Below are 7,990 nucleotides of genomic sequence, written 5' to 3' on the forward strand. Positions count from 1 at the left end.
GGGGCATAGATAGGATAAATAGACAAAGTCCTTTCCCTGGGGTGGGGGAGTCCAGAACTAGAGGGCACAGATTTAGGGTGAGAGGGGAAAGATATAAAAGAGACCTAAGGGGCAACTTTTTCACGCAGAGGGTGATACATGTATGGAATGAGCTGCCAGAGGAAGTGGTGGAGGCTGGTACAATTGTAACATTTAAGAGGCATTTGGATGGGTATACGAATAGGAAGGGTTTGAAGGGATACGGGCCGGGTGCTGGCAGGTGGGACTAGATTGGGTTGGGATATCTGGTCGGCATGGACGGGTTGGACCGAATTGTCTGTTTCTGTGCTGTACATCTCTATGACTCTATGACTCTAATTAAAGTGTTTACATTACTGTGAGCCTGCCTCCAGCAATCACTAAGGAGAAAGTGAGGACTGCAGATGCTGGAGATCAGAGCTGAAAAATGTGTTGCTGAAAAATGTGATGCTGGAAAAGCGCAGCAGGTCAGGCAGCATCCAAGGAGCAGGAGAATCAACGTTTCGGGCATAAGCCCATCCTGAAGAAGGGCTTATGCCTGAAACATCGATTCTCCTGCTCCTTGGATGCTGCCTGACCTGCTGCACTTTTCCAGCAACATATTTTTCAGCTCCAGCAATCACTAACCCCAACTCCCCAAAGTGACTCCTGATTTCTATCCTGCACTCCAGCAGCTCAGTCCCTCCGTACTCCCCCAACTCAACAATCACCACCTCCCCCTTAGCCCTCACACCCACCCCACCCAACCCCAACCCACCCCGTCATGCAGACATTCCGATTAGGAACAGTGGTCGGCCTTTTAGCCTCTCAGGCCTGTTCTGCCGCTCTGTAAGAGCAGAGTTGACCTGCATGTATTTTGAATTCCACATTCCCACCTAGATCTGATCACCTTCCATTCCATTGCAGCTCAAGAATCTATCCTCAAAAATATTCAATCAGTCCTTCTCCAACATCTTTTGAGGCAGACAGTCCAAAGTTGCATTACCCATCTGACAGAAAATATTTCTCCTCAGCTTTGTCCTGAAGGGGTGACCCATAATTTTAAAATGGAGTCCCACAGATCGGGGCGGCACGGTGGCTCCGTGGTTCGCCCTGCTGCCTCACAGTGCCCGGGCCCTGAGTTCGATTCCAGCTTCAGGCGACTGTCTGGTGTGGAGTTTACACATTCTGCCTATATCTGCCTGGGTTCCCTCCAGGTGTTCCGCATTCATCTGCAGTCCAAAGATGCGCAGGTTAGGGTGGATTGGCCATAGTGTTCAGGAGTGTGTAGGTTGGGTGCATTAATCGGGGGTAAGTGTAGAGTTATTGGGTAGTGATATGGGTGGGAGGCTCTTTGGAGGGTCAGTGTGGACTTGTTGGCTTTTTTTTACACACTGTAGGGATTCTGTTTAAAACAAGAGAGAAAACATCTTTCCTTTGTGAACCTTCTCAAGACTATTCAAGATTTTATAAACTTCAATCCTACTGAAAACAAGAACAACCGTTCCGATCTTTCCTTGTAATACTTTAATACTGGAATGAGTGGGTTGTTTTATGTGGAAAATCTGGACAGGTTAGGCCTGTAACTGCTGGAGTTCAGAATAGTAAGAGCTGAGTCAATGCATAAAATCCTGAGGGAATTCGACAGAATGTTTGTGGAAAGGGTGCGGAAGGAATGTGGGGATATATAGAACTAGGGGTCGGAGTTTAAAAATCAGGGTCATCCAGAGAGGAAAAGGGAATTTCATTTCTCTGAGGGTTGTGAATCTTTGGATTTTCCTGAAGAGGAGGTGGAAGTTAGAATACTTTTAAGGGAGGGGTAGATGGTTTCTGGGTAAAATGTATCAGGGCAGGAATGTACATGGTGAGATTACAATCAAATCAACCATGATGTTATTGAGTCGTGCAGCAGGCTTGAGGGGCAGAGTGGCCAACACCAATTCCTCGTTTTTATGTCATAGAGTCATTGAGCTATACAGCACGGAAACAGACCCTTAGGTCCAACCAGTCCATGCCGACCATGCTCCCAAACTAAACTAGTCCAATCTGCCTGCGCTTGGCCCATATCCCTCCAAACCTTTCCTATCATGTACTTATCCAAATGATGTTGTAACTTTACCTGCATCCACCACCTTCTCTGGCAGTTCATTCCTCACACAAACTGCTGGCTGTCTGAAAAGGTTGCTCCTTGTGTCTTTGTTAAAGCTTTCTCCTCTCCCCTCAAAAAATATGCCCCCCAAGTTTTGAACTCCCTCACCCTAGGGAAAAGACGTTTACTGTTCACCTTATCTAATGGCCCCTCATGATTTTATACAACTCAACAAGGTCACCCCTCAAACTCCTGTGCTCCAATTGTCCCAGCCTATCCAGCCTCTCTCTGTATCTCAATCCTCCATTTCTGACAACCTCCTGGTAAATCTTTCCTAAACCTCTCCGGTTTCACAATATCCTCCCTATGCCAATGGCCATCTTTAAAATATTCAATGACCCTGCCTCCATTGCTTCCTGAGGAAGAGATATGCAAAGTATCACAGCCTTGTAAGAGGGAAAAACAAATCTCCAAAACTCAGTCCTAAGAGAGTGACCGTTCCCAATTGTTTCCACTTGTTAGTAATAAAACTGTTTTCTGAGTTGCAGGTCCTGTTTAAAAACAACATAAAAAGAATTTCCCTGTATCTACTCGATCAAAAACCTTTTATCATCATTGTCTTGCATGTGCTGGAGTTGTGTTGTGGTATTTTTCTGCTTATTGCAACGGCAAGCCAGACAGGGAAAGCAGAGCGAGCAAGGCAAGTGTCTAGACAGCACTGACAAACAGTCATGAAAGTCCAAGGAATATTTCATTCCTCATCCATCATCTTGTTAAATTCAACAGTCTCCCATTCCCAAAAGAAATCCTTGAGTGCGATTCATTGTGTCAGAGACCAGTGTAAACGTGCCACGATAGAGTCAAAAAACTTAACTTCAGAAGCAATCATCCCAACACCCATAAACGGAGCTGCGTCAAGACATTATCTCGACGAGCTACATCATACTGCAACACCCAAGAACTACAAACAGCAGAAGAAAGATATCTATACAACGTTTTCAAGAAAAATGGGTACCCAATATACACAATCCACTAATTCCTCAGAAACAAACCCAAACAAGCAGACACAACACAACCAAAAACTATACCACATTACCTTACATCAAAGATAGATCAGAAATAACTTCCAGACTACTCAGACCCCTTGGCATCATGGCAGCCCGCAAACCTACCAACACACGTAAACAGCCACTAATGAACCTAAAGGATTCATTAGATACCACCAGCAAAACTAACATCATTTACAATATACCATGCAAGCTCTGTAAAGAAACGCTACATCGGGCAAACTAGCAGGAAACTTGCCACCAGGATACATGAATACTAATTGGCCACCAAAGACATGACCCACTCTCACTAGTTTCCATACATACAGACAAAGGAGGACACCACTTTGACTGGGACAACACACATCCTGGGACAGACAAAACAAAGATAAGCACGAGAATTCTTAGAGACATGGCATTTTAACCAGAACTCCATCAATAAACACATCGATTTCGATCTCATCTACCTTCCCTTGAAAAAAAGAACTAGAAATGACATCATCCACATTAACAAACCAAGACCTATAAATAGAGAGGCAGGACATACCACCAGCGCTTCACCGGAGACGCTCACTGATGTTACCGAGTCATGGTGACGAAACATCTGAAAACAAACCTTCAAGCTCAGTGAGCCAACTTACATACTTACGTTCTTCTCCAGTCCTAATAATGAGTCACACAGCACATGCACAGAGGAAGTATTATTAATGTAGAATACTGATAACACACTCACATCTGCCAAATAATATACTTCAAATAATAGTGCTGGCAGAAAATTTCTATAGGCCAATTAAGGCAAAAAGAAGGATCGCCAACTGAAGACAGAGATGAGGAGGCATTTCTTCTCTCAGAGGGGGGTGAATCTGTGGAATTCCTTACCACAGAGGGCTGTCAAGGCTGGGGCATTAAATATATTCAAGGCTGAGACAGACAGATTATTAATCAGCAAAAGGAATCGAGGGTGATGGGGAAAAAGCAGAAAAGGGGATTGAGGATTGTCAGATTAGCCATAAACTCATTGAGTGGTAGAGCAGACTCAATGGGCTGAATGGCCTACTTCTACTCTTACATGTTATGATCTTATTTAGGGACTTACAGCACATGGACTGCAGCGGTTCAAGAAGGCAGCTCACCACCACCTTCTCAAGGAGCAACTAGGGACTGGCAATAATTACTGGCCCAGCCAGCGACAAGCATGTTTGGTGAATGAATTAAAGAAAATTGCACACAGTATGCAAGTATGGTCTCACCAAAACCCTGTACAGGGCTTCTTTATTCTTATATTCCAGTCCCCTTAGAACAAAGACTCACATGCCATTTGCTGTCCTCATTGCTTGCTGTAGCTGCCTGTTAACCTGTTGTGTTCTTTATACAAGTATAAGGGGAATTGGTGGCATTATGGTAATGTCACTGAATCAGTAGTTGTAGGTTAATTATCCACAGACTGGGTTTGAATGCCTCCTGGGTACGATAATCAATTTGAATTCAATAAAAGCTAGTTGAATGGCGAACGCTATTGTTTGTGATTTTAAAAAAAAATCTTGTTTCCTCCTGTGCTTCATGGAAGGAAATCTGCCATTCTTACCCAATCTCATCCACGTATGACTCTCGGCACACGGCAATGTGGCTAACTCACAATGCCCCTGGACAGCCTCTGAGTTCAGAGAGCAATTGAAAACAGGCAATAAATGTGCCAGGTATGTCTCACATTTTAATCTACCCTTTCTCCATCTGACTACATTACTAAATTCCTTTGGAAATTTAAGACAAGGCACACATCAAGAAATATTGGGTGTTTGTGACAATGGCAATGATTATCAGTGATAAGTTACATATAAACGAGAGAAATCGGGTGATAAACAGTAGCCTGGATGAGGAGGTTGTTGAATGATTTTTGAGATAATTCCTTTGAGCATCATTTTCTGGAGCTGACCAGAGAACAGTTTGCAATAGACTTGTGTCATTTGCCTTCCCAACTGCTGTCTGTACCTGTCTGCTTACTTTCTGCATTTTTTATATTATCAAACCTAAATATCTCATCGAATATTATCATTTACCAGTTTCACAACACAGAAAAAAGGTCTGTTTTTTCTATTCTGACGATGAACTTTACACTTTCCTATACTATACTCCCACTGCCATTTTCCATTCATCCATTCAGTTCATTGTGTATTGGAGTTAGGAGGTCATGTTGTGGCTGTACAGGACATTAGTTAGGCCACTTTTGGAATACTGCATGCAATGCTAGTCTAGAAAGATGTTGTGAAACTTGAACGTGTTCAGAAAAGATGTACAAGGATGTTGCCAGGGTTGGAGGATTTGAGCTACAGGGAGAGGCTGAATAGGCTGGGGCTGTTTTCCCTGGAGCGTTGGGGGCTGCAAGATGACCTTATAGAGGTTTATGAAATCTTAAGGGGCATGGATATTGTGAATAGACAAGGTCTTGTCCCCAGGACAGGGGTGTCCAGAACTAGAGGCCATAAGTTTAACATGAGAAGGGAAAGCTTTAAAAGGGACCTAAGGGGCAACTTTTTCACGCAGAAGGTGGTGCATGTATGGAATGAGCTGCCAGAGGAAGTGGTGGAGGCTGGTACAATTACAGCATTTAAAAGGCATCTGGATGGGTATATGAATAGGAAGGGTTTGAAGGGACATGGGTCAAATGCTGGCAAATGGGACTAGATTAATTTCGGATATTCGGTCGGCATGGACGGGTTGGACCCAAAGGTCTGAATCCATGCTGTACATCTCTATGACTCTATGACACTCACTTCATCTGGTTTGCTCTGAAGATTTGGCCTTGTTTCTTTCAATAACCTGTGTTTACCACAAACCTTTTTGCCCCTCTTCAGCAGTGGTCTCTTTGAATGAAGGGCTAATGTCCGAAATGTCGACTCTCCTGCTCCTCAGATGCTGCCTGACCTGCTGTGCTTTTCCAGTGCCACACTTTTCGACTCATGATATCATTGGCTCTATTTGATTTTAAGATCCTTGTTTGTGATGGGAATTTGTTACTATCAGATGTAACATGGAATCCAATGATATTATGATTGTTATTTCTCAGTGGGATTGATTAGTATACCATTATTCACTGATCCTGCAGCATTGCCTAATGCTAGATCTAAGATAGTTTTATCCTAGCCAGTTCCATAATATACTGGTCAAAGAAACTGCTACAAAATCATTCTACAATCTCATTTCAGACCACCCTTGTTGACTTCATTGCCCCAGTCTATTTTAAGTATAAAGGTCCCCACAGTTATTACATTGTGTTGTTTTTTACAACCTCCGATACTGGTTTGTTGAATGCTGTGTCCCTTGCTGTTCGGGAGTCCAGTTATGACCAATTATTTGCTTAATTACTGTAAGGGGGTTCCCACCAACAATTCCCACCAACACCTTTTAACTCTTACTGTTGCTAATTTCCAACCATATGGACTTTATTTCATGATCTTCTGATGCCAGATGTTAGCTCACTGACGGCCTTTTACAGTCGTTACAATCAGGGCATTTAGTCTTCCTTTGTTATTGTGCTTTCTGCTCCCAAAATGTGATGTACTCTGGAATATTTATTTTCTAAACTTAATCACTTTAAAATTCCATCTCTGTGATTGTGATTAAATCTGCAGCATATAGTGATGATCCTGGCTGATGTTATAACTGGACAAGATCATATTTTGTTTTGCTTTTATTTCATGAGGTAGTCTTTCACAAGCACACAATGGTGTAGATCTGGTTTTAAATATTAAACAGACGTATTCTGTAAAAAATGAACTTTGGTAGAATAAACCAAGCTAGTAATGTACAACACAACTTGAAAAGGTTTTGGAAAACAGAAATGCAATCCCATTCATCCCAACACCAATTATTTGCAGTACTCCCGCACTAGAGAGAGTTCCTTTCTCTATCATATTTATAGGTTTGACTTATCTGTTTCATTCAATTTCTGGTATCGAGAGTTTGATAGCCTTTGACTTGATTAGTCACACAACTTCAAATAATCACTTCAGGGTTGTAACCAAACACCTCTGCTCTGGAACTGTCAACTTACAATGAGGTAATCCTATTTCCTAACTTTTCTGAACTAACTCCTTGTTCCAGGGAATCTGTTCCTTACATTTAACTTGAACCAGAACGTCTTCAAACCGAAAACCTAAAACTTTCCAAGTTGTGGGCTTTTTCTCCCTGAAGCAGAAAACATCACATCTTGATTCTTCTGAACTGAAACCAAAATGATGTTTTTCAATGTTCATGTATCCAACTGTAAATCTGTCACACTTCAAACAAATTCCCTTATCACACCAGGGAACTCCCTCTGCTATACTGGTTTAAAATAGTATGGCACCAGATATACTGGATATAGGTTTGACCGCTGAGCTTGAAGGTTCACTTTCAGACATTTCATCACCATACTAGGTAGCATCTTCGGTGAGGTAAAAGTGAGGACTGTAGATGCTGGAAATCAGAGTCTAGGTCAAAGTGGTGCTGGAAAAGCATAGCAGGTCCGACGTGTCCTGATGAAGGGCTTTTGCCTGAAACATCAATTTTCCTGCTCCTCGGATGCTGCCTGACCTGCTGTGCTTTTCCAGCACCACTCTAATCCAGACCCCAACATCTTCAGTGAACCTCCAGACAAAGCACTGCTGATGATTCCTGCTTTCTATTTATATGTTTGGGTTTCCTTGGGTTGGTGATGTCATTTCCTGTGGTGATGTCATCTCATATGGTGATGTCATTTCCTGTACTTTTTCTCAGGGGGTGGTAAATCGGGTCCAAGTCAATGTGTTTGTTGATAGAATTCCGATTGGAATGCCATGCTTCTAGGAATTCTCATGAAGTTTCTGTTTGCCACATCACC

At 42.7% G+C, this 7,990-nt stretch overlaps 1 long non-coding RNA gene across 1 annotated transcript in view; it reads left to right on the forward strand.

Moving 5' to 3' along the window:
* Nucleotides 1-4,261, forward strand: part of LOC122549522 — a 13,809-nt gene extending 9,548 nt beyond the window's left edge. Inside the window, exon 3 of the long non-coding RNA XR_006311549.1 lies at nt 4,221-4,261. This is a non-coding gene — a long non-coding RNA (uncharacterized LOC122549522). The remainder of the gene's footprint in view (nt 1-4,220) is intronic.
* Nucleotides 4,262-7,990: the final 3,729 nt, after the last annotated feature.

This window comes from Chiloscyllium plagiosum, chromosome 4 (genome assembly GCF_004010195.1).
Source record: "Chiloscyllium plagiosum isolate BGI_BamShark_2017 chromosome 4, ASM401019v2, whole genome shotgun sequence".
NCBI classification, from domain to species: Eukaryota; Metazoa; Chordata; class Chondrichthyes; order Orectolobiformes; family Hemiscylliidae; genus Chiloscyllium; species Chiloscyllium plagiosum.